General features: G+C 38.1%; 1 non-coding gene across 1 annotated transcript; it reads right to left on the reverse strand.

Moving 5' to 3' along the window:
* Positions 1-3,434: 3,434 nt before the first annotated feature.
* LOC121212962 (small nucleolar RNA R71) lies at positions 3,435-3,541 on the reverse strand. Its single transcript, XR_005908332.1, has one exon. It is a non-coding gene; the product is annotated as a small nucleolar RNA R71 (small nucleolar RNA).
* Positions 3,542-11,327: the final 7,786 nt, after the last annotated feature.

Genomic DNA, 11,327 nt, shown 5'->3' on the forward strand with positions numbered 1-11,327 from the left:
AGGGGATTTAATCCACAATCCCGTTTTGAATCTTTGGAGTTAGAGAAGAGGGAGTATGCCTAACCAAAATCGTTTATCAAGGAACCACCTAAATTAGAACTCAAGGTATTACCTTCACATTTAAAATACGTTTATTTAGGTAACGCTTTTACTCTGCCTGTGATTTTTTCAGCAGAATTGACTATTGAGCAAGAAGAAAAACTTATCTTAGTCTTGAAATAATTCAAGAAGGCTATTGGATGGACCATAGCCAATATTCACGGAATTAGTCCATCTGTATGCATGGACAAGATTATTCTGGAAGATGGTGAAAAAGGGATGATTGGTGGATAACGAAGACTGAACCCCATCATGAAGGACGTGGTGAAAAAGGAGATTATCAAGTGGTTAGATGCGGGTATCATTTATCCCATCTCAAACAGTTCATGGGTAAGTTCGGTCCAGTGTGTGCCAAAGAAGGGAGGTATCACAGTTGTAGAGAACAAGAATAATGAGTTGATATCGACTAGAATAGTTACGGGATGGAGGATTTGCATCGATTACCGGAAGCTAAACAATGGGACTAGGAAAGATCACTTTCCTTTGTCGTTCTTGGACCAGATGCTGGATAGACTCACGGGGCGAGACTATTATTGTTTTCTCGATGGATACTCAGGGTATAATCAGATTACAGTAGCACCAGAAGATCAACACAAGACGATGTTCACCTGTCCGTACGGTACATTGGCATTCAGACGCATGCCATTTGGTTTATGTAATGCACCTGCTACATTTCAAAGATGTATGATATCTAGTTTTACTGACATAGTTGAAAAGTACTTTGAAGTTTTTGTGGATGACTTTTCAGTATTCGGAGATACTTACGATGATTGCTTAGCCAATCTAGCTAAGGTACTAAGGCGATACGAAGAAACGAACCTCGTACTTAACTCGGAGAAGTGCCATTTCATTGTATGAAAATGAATTGTTCTAGGGCATCGGATAACGAGACATGGGATCGAGGTAGATAAAGTGAAGGTAGACGTTATTGAGAAGCTTCCACCGCCAACATCTGTAATGGTGTTAGGAGTTTTTTGGGCCACGACAGTTTCTATCAAAGATATATCAAGGACTTCTCCAAAATTGCTAAACCCATATGCAAATTATTGGAGAAGGACACGACATTCAAGTTCGATGATGAACGCTCAAGAGCTTCTAAGGATTTGAAGAGTCGATTAGTTACGGCACCCATAATCGTCACACCAGATAGGGATTTTCCATTTGAACTGATGTGTGACGCAAGCAACTTCGCGACAGGAGTTGTTATGGGCCAGCGAAGAAACAAAGTTTTTCATCACATCTACTATGCAAGCCGAACTCTTATAGGAGCTCAACTGAGCTATACGGTAATAGAAAAAGAGTTACTTACTATTGTATTTTCTTTTGACAAGTGATAAACCATAATTTATACATATTTTTACCCCATGTTTAAAGCATTTTATGGATGATTTCCCATTATAATTGGTGAATTCGATGTGCCTGATGCTTTAATTTCATGTTTTATACTTAGGAGAGAATAGGAGAGCGAAAGGAACGAGAAACGGACCAAAACGGAGAAAATGGGCCAAAGTACGAAACCAACACGGCCTAGACCTCCTCACACGGGAAGACCATACGGCCGTGTCAATTTGGCAGGCTTGAGCACGGCCTGAAGTAATCATACATGGGCGTGTCCCTGCCGAGCCCAAGTTGAGTCCAATTCAGAAAAGGCTAATTTTGAGGGCTCTTAGGCATTCTAAAGCCTATAAATACACTCTAGAGGAGGAAGAAAATAGGGCACATAGAATAGGGAGTAAGGAATTACTTTAAGGAAGCCGATTGATCCATCTCAGAAGCCGAATTCACCATCAAGAGTGAAGATCTCTCCTCAATTTCCTCTTCAGGAGTTTTGAGTTTTCTTTATGTTTTGTATTCTTTATTATTCTGAGATGTTTCCTTATTTAGTTGTGAACTAAAACCCTTAAATACCTAAGGGGAATGAAACCTAAGACGAAACTTGTTATTATTTTCTGAATTGTATGATAAATATTTAACTTGTTCTTAATTATATGTACTTAATTCTTGTTTTGATATCCTAGGATACTGATTCAAGATAAGCTCTTATTCAGAGGAGGAATAGACCCTGTCTAAGAGTACATTTGTCATAATTAAGTGGAGTTGTTTGTGCGCCTAGACATAGGGTGACAAGATTTTGCCGGATTAGGGTGAAACCTAATAAGGGGATCCATAGATCGAGTTAATGCAACCCTAGGGTGTTAATTAGAGAAAGGTCTCAATTATTCAATCTAAGGATTAGACGTTATTAGTCTTGAATAGGGATAATAAATCGTCCGATTCAGAGCCAGAATAACAAGTACAATCTAGGTGGATTTTTCCTTAGGTATTGTCTTAATTCAATCGATTTTCCCAAAAGCAATTCCCTAATTCTATTCCCTGTGAGTTCTTAGTTTAGATAATTAGTTAGTTAAAACAAAACCTCTTTATTCTTAGGCTAGAAATAAAAAGACAATCATTACTAGTACTTTTAGTTCTTTTGGGTTCGACAATCTGGTCTTGCTAAAACTATACTACTGTTCGATAGGTACACTTGCCTACATCACAATAATAGTTAGTTTCAAGAATGATTAATTATAAATATTTAAAACCTATCACGAAATAACGCGATCAAGTTTTTGGCGCCGTTGCCCGGGAACGAAGATATTAGGAACGCTCAATTTTTATTACTTTAGCCATTTATTTTTCTTGCAATTTAAATTTAATTTAATTATTATTATTTATTAATATACTTTTTTTTCTTTCTCTTGGTAGGTTTTTATAGTTTATGACTATAAGAAACCTGTTAGGACCATTACTTTTTGACAAAGAAATCGATCGCACAGTTCGCAGAAAGCAAAGAAGAAATAAGGCGAAGCTTAAGATACACAGAGAACGAGCAAGAGGATGATACTCAACCCCCAACCGAAGAGATGGCTGAAAACCAAGACAATTGGCTACTTCCTGCAATTGCTGTTAATCAAAACCCTGCTCCATGCACTATGTATGATTATGCTAAACCTTCTTTAACAGGAACTGAATCGAGCATAGTTAGACCTTCTGTAGTTGCAAATACTTTTGAACTAAAACCTAACACTATTCAAATGATACAGCTATTTGTTCAGTTTGATGGTCTGCAGGATGAGGATCCCAACGCTCACTTAGCAAACTTCTTAGAACTATGCGATATATTTAAAATTAATGGTGTTTCTGATGATGCCATTCATCTTCGGTTATTCCCTTTTTCATTGAGAAACAAAGATAAACAGTGGTTGAACTCATTACCACAAAGATAAATCACTACTTGGGAACAAATGACCAAAAAATTTCTATTAAAATATTTTTCGCCGGCTAAAACGGCTAAACTACTTAATGATATCTCTTCGTTTGTGCAAATGGACTTAGGAACTCTTTACGACGCATGGAAGAGATACAAAGACTTACTGGGAAGGTGCCCTCACCATGGGTTACTGCTTTGGCTACAGGTTCAAACGTTCCATGATGGTCTGACTCCTTCAACTCGACAAATGGTTGACGCAGCTGCTGGCAGAACCATCAATAATAAAACACCTGAAGATGCCTATGAGTTTATAGATGAGATGTCACTGTATAACTATTAGTGGCAAGTCATGAGGACTAAGCCAACTAAAATAGTAGGCGTTTATAATGTTGATTCGGTTACTATGCTGTCAAACCAGGTAGAACTTCTAAATAAAAAGATTGATGGTTTACTAGGTTCTACTCAAGTACATCCAGTAATGAGGTGCGAGACGAATGGAGGAGGAGTATGCACAGAGTATCAACCCTTCAACCTTAGCATCGAGGAGGAACAAGTCCAATATATGGGTAACAATAACTCTCGATCCCAAAATAACCCATATTGTAACACTTACAATGAGGTTGGAGGAACCACCCCAATTTCTCGTGGGGCGGTCAAGGAAATCAAAGACCACAACATCTTCCGGGTTTTCAACAACCACCCTATCAACAGGAAAAAAAGCTGAACCTTGAAGAGATGCTCTCAAAGTTTATCTCAGTGTCAGAAACCCGTTTTCAGAACACTGAGACAGCACTTAAAAATCAACAAGCATCGATCCAAGGGCTCGAAACTCAGATAGGCCAACTTTCCAAACTAATCTCTGAATGACCACAAGGTAGCTTGCCAAGTAATATTGAACCCAACCCAAGGGAACAGCTCAACACAATTAATATTCAAGATGACGAAGGAGTCGTTGAGCCTGAACCAGAACCAAGACAAGAAACTGTGGTAAGCAAATGTCAAGGTGAGGTAGGTCATAATAAAAACAAATCAGTGAATGTCGAATATAAACCTCGTGTGCCATACCCCAACGCGACAAGGAAAGACCGCTCAGATGAACAATTTGGTAAATTCCTTAAACTCTTAAAAAAATTACGTATTAACTTACAGTTTATTGAAGCTTTATCGCAGATGCCAAACACAATGAAATTTTTAAAGGAGCTTTTAGCAAATAAGAGGAAGATGGACGAGGCATCGTATGTGGAGCTAAACACAGTTTGCTCAGCTATTCTCCAAAATAAACAACCCAACAAACTAAAAGATCCAGGGAGTTTTACGATTCCTTGCTTAATTGGTAGTTTAGATGTTAATAATGCATTAGCTGATTTGGGGGCTAGTATTAACGTCATGCCCTGCAAAATGTTTAAATAATTAGGTCTTGGGAAACCCAAATAGACTAGGATGAGCATTCAATTAACAGATAAAACTATAAGATTCCCTAGGGGTATTATTGAAGATATGCTAGTTAAAATCGATAAATTTATATTTCCCGTTGACTTCATTGTTCTAGACATAGAGGAGGATAGCAACACTCCTTTAATTCTAGGAAAGCCCTTTTTAGCAACTGCTAAAAAAATTATTAATGCTGGAATAGGTGAACTTACACTCCGTGTGGGAGATGAAACAATCACCCTTCAAGCTCGTAATTCTAGCAACATATCGGAAATTGAAGGTGATCGTCTAAACCATTCTACTAAAACTGACAATTTGGTACAACCTACTTTGCAGGAAATAAGTCTGAAGAAAGCACATGAGTCATTCTCAAGCAGTAGCAGAAGACTTATTCATGAAGATCAAAGGCTACAAATCGAGGAACTAGATGAATGGCAGACGCATAAACTAAGAACACCCGACAAATTGAATTTATGATAGAACGAGCTCAATACCTTTCCAAATCAACTTAAAGTTTGAGATAGAGTCTTATTAGATACCGTAGATCCCCACATTGTTGCTACCGCACAAAATGAAGAAATCCCTATTACAGTACTCAGTATTTTCCCATTCTGTACGGTCTAGGTGAGTCATCCCAAGTTTGGCACTTTTAAGGTAAACAACACCCGTTTAAAACCTTATTTTGATGAGATTGATAGCAGGAATGAGGAGTATAAACTCCTCAAGCCACCATGATCATTCAACGGAGAGGTAAGTCAAGCTTAGACTATAAATAAGCGCTTTTCGGGAGGCAACCCGAGCATTAACTGTATTAACTTCTTTAAAATTTAGTCTTCAACACCTAACTTACTAATAGAGCTCTTGAATACAGGTTTTCCACAGAGACACGGCCAAGCACACGGGCGTGCTTAGGGCCATGTGAAAATAGGGCAAAGATTTTCCCAAACACAGGCTACGATAAAATGCCACGACCATGCGACATGGCCGTGGTCGAGCCTGCTAAAACAACACGGGCGTAGGACACGCCCGTGTTGAAGAATCGTGGGTGAACTTGTTAAAACAGCATGGGTGTGCGACACGTTGGTGTCTAGCACCTGTGGTCGAACCTGTTAGATTGACACGGGTGTGGGCCTTCATACATGAGCCTGGGAGAAGTGAACAACACCAGACATGGCCGTGCAACACGACTGTGTGCACCCACACGCCCAAGGAACATGGGCATGTACTAAATGTCAGACGCACCCAAATTCAAAATTCGCGAATCACACGGGCTAAAATTGAGGAACACGGGGGTGTTACCTAGCCGTGTGCCCCAAAATCTATAAATACCCTACACTATTCATTGTCTTTCTCACTCAAAAACCCTAACCCTAGCCACTGTAATTCCATACGGCCTCCCTGCCAAACTCGTGCGCCGAGCCCCAACTCTATTTTTGACACTCAATCCTCCCTTCCTAGTGTTTGTTTACCCTTTCTAGTGTTTGTTTACTTCTTTCTTGTCTATTTTAATGATTTCTAAGGTTTTTTATCATAATAATATGCAAGTTTTTATGTTATTTTCATACTTTTAAATGTCATAATCTAGAATAATTTTCATTTTTTTTCATGTTCAAGTTTTTTTTTATTTCATTACAAGATTTCTTTACTCCATTTGATTAGTAAAAAGTAAAATATTCATGGTTAGGATAGGTGAAATACTCATGCCTTTTTCAAATATTCTAACTTGATCCTCATACTTTTCAAATGCTTCTTGTTATTTGCCACAAAAGTATTAGTCACAAAAGTATCATGCTATTATCATGCAATGCCACAAAAGTATGCTATAAAATGGATTAGTTTGATTAGAATTGTTAAGTGATGATAGTTGTGGCTGATGTATTAGTCATAATCTATGACATTTTGAATTTAGATACATTCTTTCTTATCCACTTATCAAACCAAAGTAATGGTTTTGATTGCAGGTTCAGAATGTCGTCTTCACGTGGTAAAAAGGCCGTTGTCCCTACTTCAAAGAAAATGAAGGGAGGGTCATCTTCCTCGAGTCCTACCGCAGAAGTTCGTCACCCTTTCTTGAGGTTCCCCATCGGGTCCCAAGAAGAACTATTCCAAATACTCTGGGCTCGACCTTTAATTGCAGGCTGCTGCATCGACTGGGCTGCGGTAGAACAAGTTCAGTTGGCTGAAGCGATTCAGGCCCTCCTAACCACTGACCTTTGGAAGCTGTTCTTTGGGATCATCGAGCTAACATACCTCGAGATCACGATGGAAATATGCTCAACATTCCATCTCCAGACCATAATGACGAACTATGATAATCCCGGTATAGTCCAATTTTGCCTAGGCGGACTAGTTCGCCAGCTCAGAGCCCCAGAATTCTGTACGGCGCTGGGTTTATATACGGAAGAATTCAAGGAGGAGAATAACTTACATGCTCTCAACCGCCACATCCATCGTTCTCCTTCATGGTGCTGGGACGCACTAGTACCAGGTAGGGCCACCTACAATCCTAGCCGCTCCAAGGCATCGGCTCTCCCTCCATCTCTGAGGTTCCTACACGCCATTTTGGCTCACACGATTATAGGACGGCGAGAGAGCACTGGCATCGTCAACATTCATGACGCTTACTTTTTATGGTGTATGTTGTACGGGCACGTCATTGGCCTTGCCTGTTTCATCGCCCTCGCGATTTAGCACCAGATGGAGTGGCATAGGAAGGGGGTCATCTCCATTGGCCCCTATGTTACTCAGTTGGCTCGACACTTCGGGCTCCTCAGCACCGCAACCCAAGAATCATCTTTAGCCCTCATTGGCCAAATGTCTCCACAAGGCATCTCGAGCATGCTTAGCATAAGGATGATCGAAAAGCGCCAAGGAACTTACCCTCCTCAATATCGTCTCTCCCAATCTACCGAGGAGGAGGCCTATGAGGACATTCCTGATGATGTCCCTCCACAGCATGAGGACCACCAACTCAGCTATACCACCCTCTCGTCTAGTTCATGCGACGGCTTCATATGCTGACATCTCTGAGCGCCTCACTTGATTCGAGCAGCAGTGTTTTCAACGATTTGACAACATTGATGCTACTCTACAGTAGATTTGTCAGCACCTGCACATCTCATCTCCAATCCCACCTCGCGAGCCATCCAGCGATGAAGATGTTTAAAAACATTTATTTATTATTTTATGTTTTTAATTTTTATTAAAACTACTTTTTATTTTTATTAGATTTTAGAATTTTATTTTTAATTATCAATTTCAGTTATTTTTATGAGTAATTATTCTTCCTAATATCCCCTAAAAAGTTCCTGATTTTATCACAGTTATATAAAGCTCTTAAGCTCATCATCGCATAGGAACTAAAAACTCCACCAGGAAAGGTTCTCCACGACTGCCATGTCCTAATCGACCATGACCATAGCTACCACTAGATATAATATTCTTTTGGTGCAGGACTTATGGACTAATGAACCTCTACCATCACCAGAGTATCCTTCTCCACTCTCGCACCGATTACTCTCCAAAACTCTAGTTCGAGGAATTCATCATACAGGAAGTTTCACTTCTCTCCCTATCTTATTTTTATATTCTAATATCTATCTTTGTACATTGAAGGCAATGTACATCTTAAGTGTGGGGGGTATTTATTTCATTATCAGAAAAATCCCTGAATGACTGCCTTATTCTCTTGAAAAGCTCTCATATCGCATTTAGGATTGATTTATGATTTTGATTGATATATCTTGAATTAAAACATAGGCACTTATACATTGATTGTTTAAACTTTAAGACACTAGGGAATCAAGCATGATAAGTTGATTTTTAAGAATTTAAAAATTTAGGTTGTTTCCCCAAAGTTTAGGTATTACTTTCTGTGAGATTTTAAACATCAAAAAGCCATAATTTCTGTGAGATTTTTGAGCCTTTTGAGCATCTATTAATTCTTTCATGCTCACTTTTATTATTGCTTTGAGTGCATTAGTATTGAACTGTTATTGTAGAACTTGCTTGATTATGCATGTCAAGACCACACCATTTGATTTGATATGTCAAAATGATTAAGGAACTTACGATTAACCCACTCATGCCATGAAAAGCCTACCTCCATGATTAACCCCTAGTAAACCCCCTTGAGCCTAACAAGCCATTTCTTGTATTACCCTTAATATTAACCCTTAACCCATTATTGTTGAAATCCCCTAAATTAATCCCTATTTTTGTCGAGATTTGAGTTGAATAAATTGCTTAGCTATGTCTTGTTCTTAATATTTAGTCTATGTTATTTAACTTATTCTTAAAAAAAACATTTATACATATTAGTAGTGATCTTCTGTTTGTAAGCTTTAGTATTTAAATTCCATAGTCAGAGAAGGAGTTATATTGTACGTAAGTGATGATTAAATATTTTTCTAGTTAAGTAATTTTTCAACTCAATCTCGATTCTAACACTTTCTTTCAGCTTGTGACCACACCCCATAACCAAGCCTCATTACAACCCTCTAAAGACCTTTTGATTGATGTATCATCTTAAATTATAGTGGTGGAGATTTGATTTTCATGCAAGCCTATGGTAATGACTTTTCATTATTGACTATTGAGTGCTTCATTTATTGTCTGCTTCATTTATTGTCCTTAAACACCTTGAGTGATTTGAGTGAATCTTTAGTGAGGATGTGAAACTCTGTGATATTCTGAATCAAAGGTAACTACTTAGATAAGGAGAGACACCTATGTTTGCATGATTAAATACTCAACTTGGAATGTTTGAAACTTTTATGTTATTTTAGTTGAATTCTCAATGTATGATTACCTATGGATTCTTTTGAGATATTATCGATAGAAATTATAAGTTGAGAAGAATTTATTTTGCTTATGAGTTGAAAATTTTGCTTTAGGATAAGCAAATGCTTAAGTGTGGGGGTATTTGATAAACCGTAATTTATACATATTTTTACCCCATGTTTAACGCATTTTTATGGATGATTTCCCATTAGAATTGGTGAATTCGATGCTCCTAATGCTTTAATTTTATGTTTTATACTTAGGAGAGCATAAGAGAGCGAAAGGAACGAGAAACGGGCAAAAAAAGAAGAAAATGGGCCAAAGTACGAAATCAACACGGATTGGACCTCCTCACATGGGAAGACCACATGGCCGTGTCAATTTGGCAGGCTCGAGCACGGCCTAAAGTAATCGCACAAGGGCGTGTCCCTGCCGAGCCCAAGTTGAGTACAATTCGGAAAAGGCTAATTTTAAGGGATCTTAGGCATTCTAAAGCCTATAAATACACCCTAGAGGAGGAAGAAAAAGGGGCACACAGAATAGGGAGTAACGAATTACTCCAAGGAAGCCGATTGATCCATCTCAAAAGCCGGATTCACTATCAAGACTGAAGATCTCTCCTCAATTTCCCCTTCAGGAGTTTTGGGTTTTCTTTATGTTTTGTATTCTTTATTATTCTGAGATGTTTTCTTATTTAGTTATGAACTAAAATCCCTAAATACCTAAGGGGAATGAAACCTAAGATGAATCTTGTTATTATTTTCTGTATTGTATGATAAATATTTAACTCGTTCTTAATTATGTGTACTTAATTATTGTTTTGATATCCCAGGATATTGATTCAAGATAAGCTCTTATTCAGAGGAGGAATAGACCCTGCCTAAGAGTACATTTATCATAATTAAGTGGAGTTGTTTGCGCGCCTAGACATAGGTTGACAAGATTTTGCCAGATTAGGGTGAAACCTAATAAGGGGATCCATAGATCGAGTTAATGCAACCCTAGGGTGTTAATTAGAGAAAGGTCTCAATTATTCAATCTAGGGATTAGACGTTATTAGTCTTGAATAGGGATAATAAATCGCCAGATTCAGAGCCAGAATAACAAGTACAGTCTAGGTGGATTTTTCTTTAGGTATTGTCTTAATTCAATCGATTTTCCCAAAAGCAATTCCCTAATTCTATTCTCTGCGAGTTCTTAGTTTAGATAATTAGTTAGTTAAAACAAAACCTCTTTATTCTTAGGCTAAATAATAAAAAGACAGTCATTACTAGTACTTTTAGTTCCTTTGGGTTCAACAATCTGGTCTTGCTAAAACTATACTACTGTTCGATAGGTACCCTTGCCTACATCGCAATAATAGTTAGTTTCAAGAACAATTAATTATAAATATTTAAAACCTATCACAAAATAACGCGATCAACAAGTTTTGATCTTATCTTGTAGTTACCAAATTGACTATCTATACACACCAGTCGGTAATTAAGTACTTACTTGCCAAAAAGGATGCTAAGCCAAGACTGATCCAACGGGTGCTTCTACTTCAAGAGTGCGATCTAGAAATTCAAGATCAAATGGGAGTAGAAAACCAAGTAGTAGATTACTTGTCCAGATTGGAGCCACAAGAAGGGAATTCTCCTATTATACCAATTTAGGAAATGTTTCCAGATGAACACATACTGAAGGTAAGTCATGTCCATAATACCCTTTGGTTTGCTGATATTGCTAACTATTTTGTTTGTAGTTTGATGCCAATTGATAA

The sequence above is a fragment of the Gossypium hirsutum genome, chromosome A13 (genome assembly GCF_007990345.1).
Source record: "Gossypium hirsutum isolate 1008001.06 chromosome A13, Gossypium_hirsutum_v2.1, whole genome shotgun sequence".
Classification (NCBI taxonomy): Eukaryota; Viridiplantae; Streptophyta; class Magnoliopsida; order Malvales; family Malvaceae; genus Gossypium; species Gossypium hirsutum.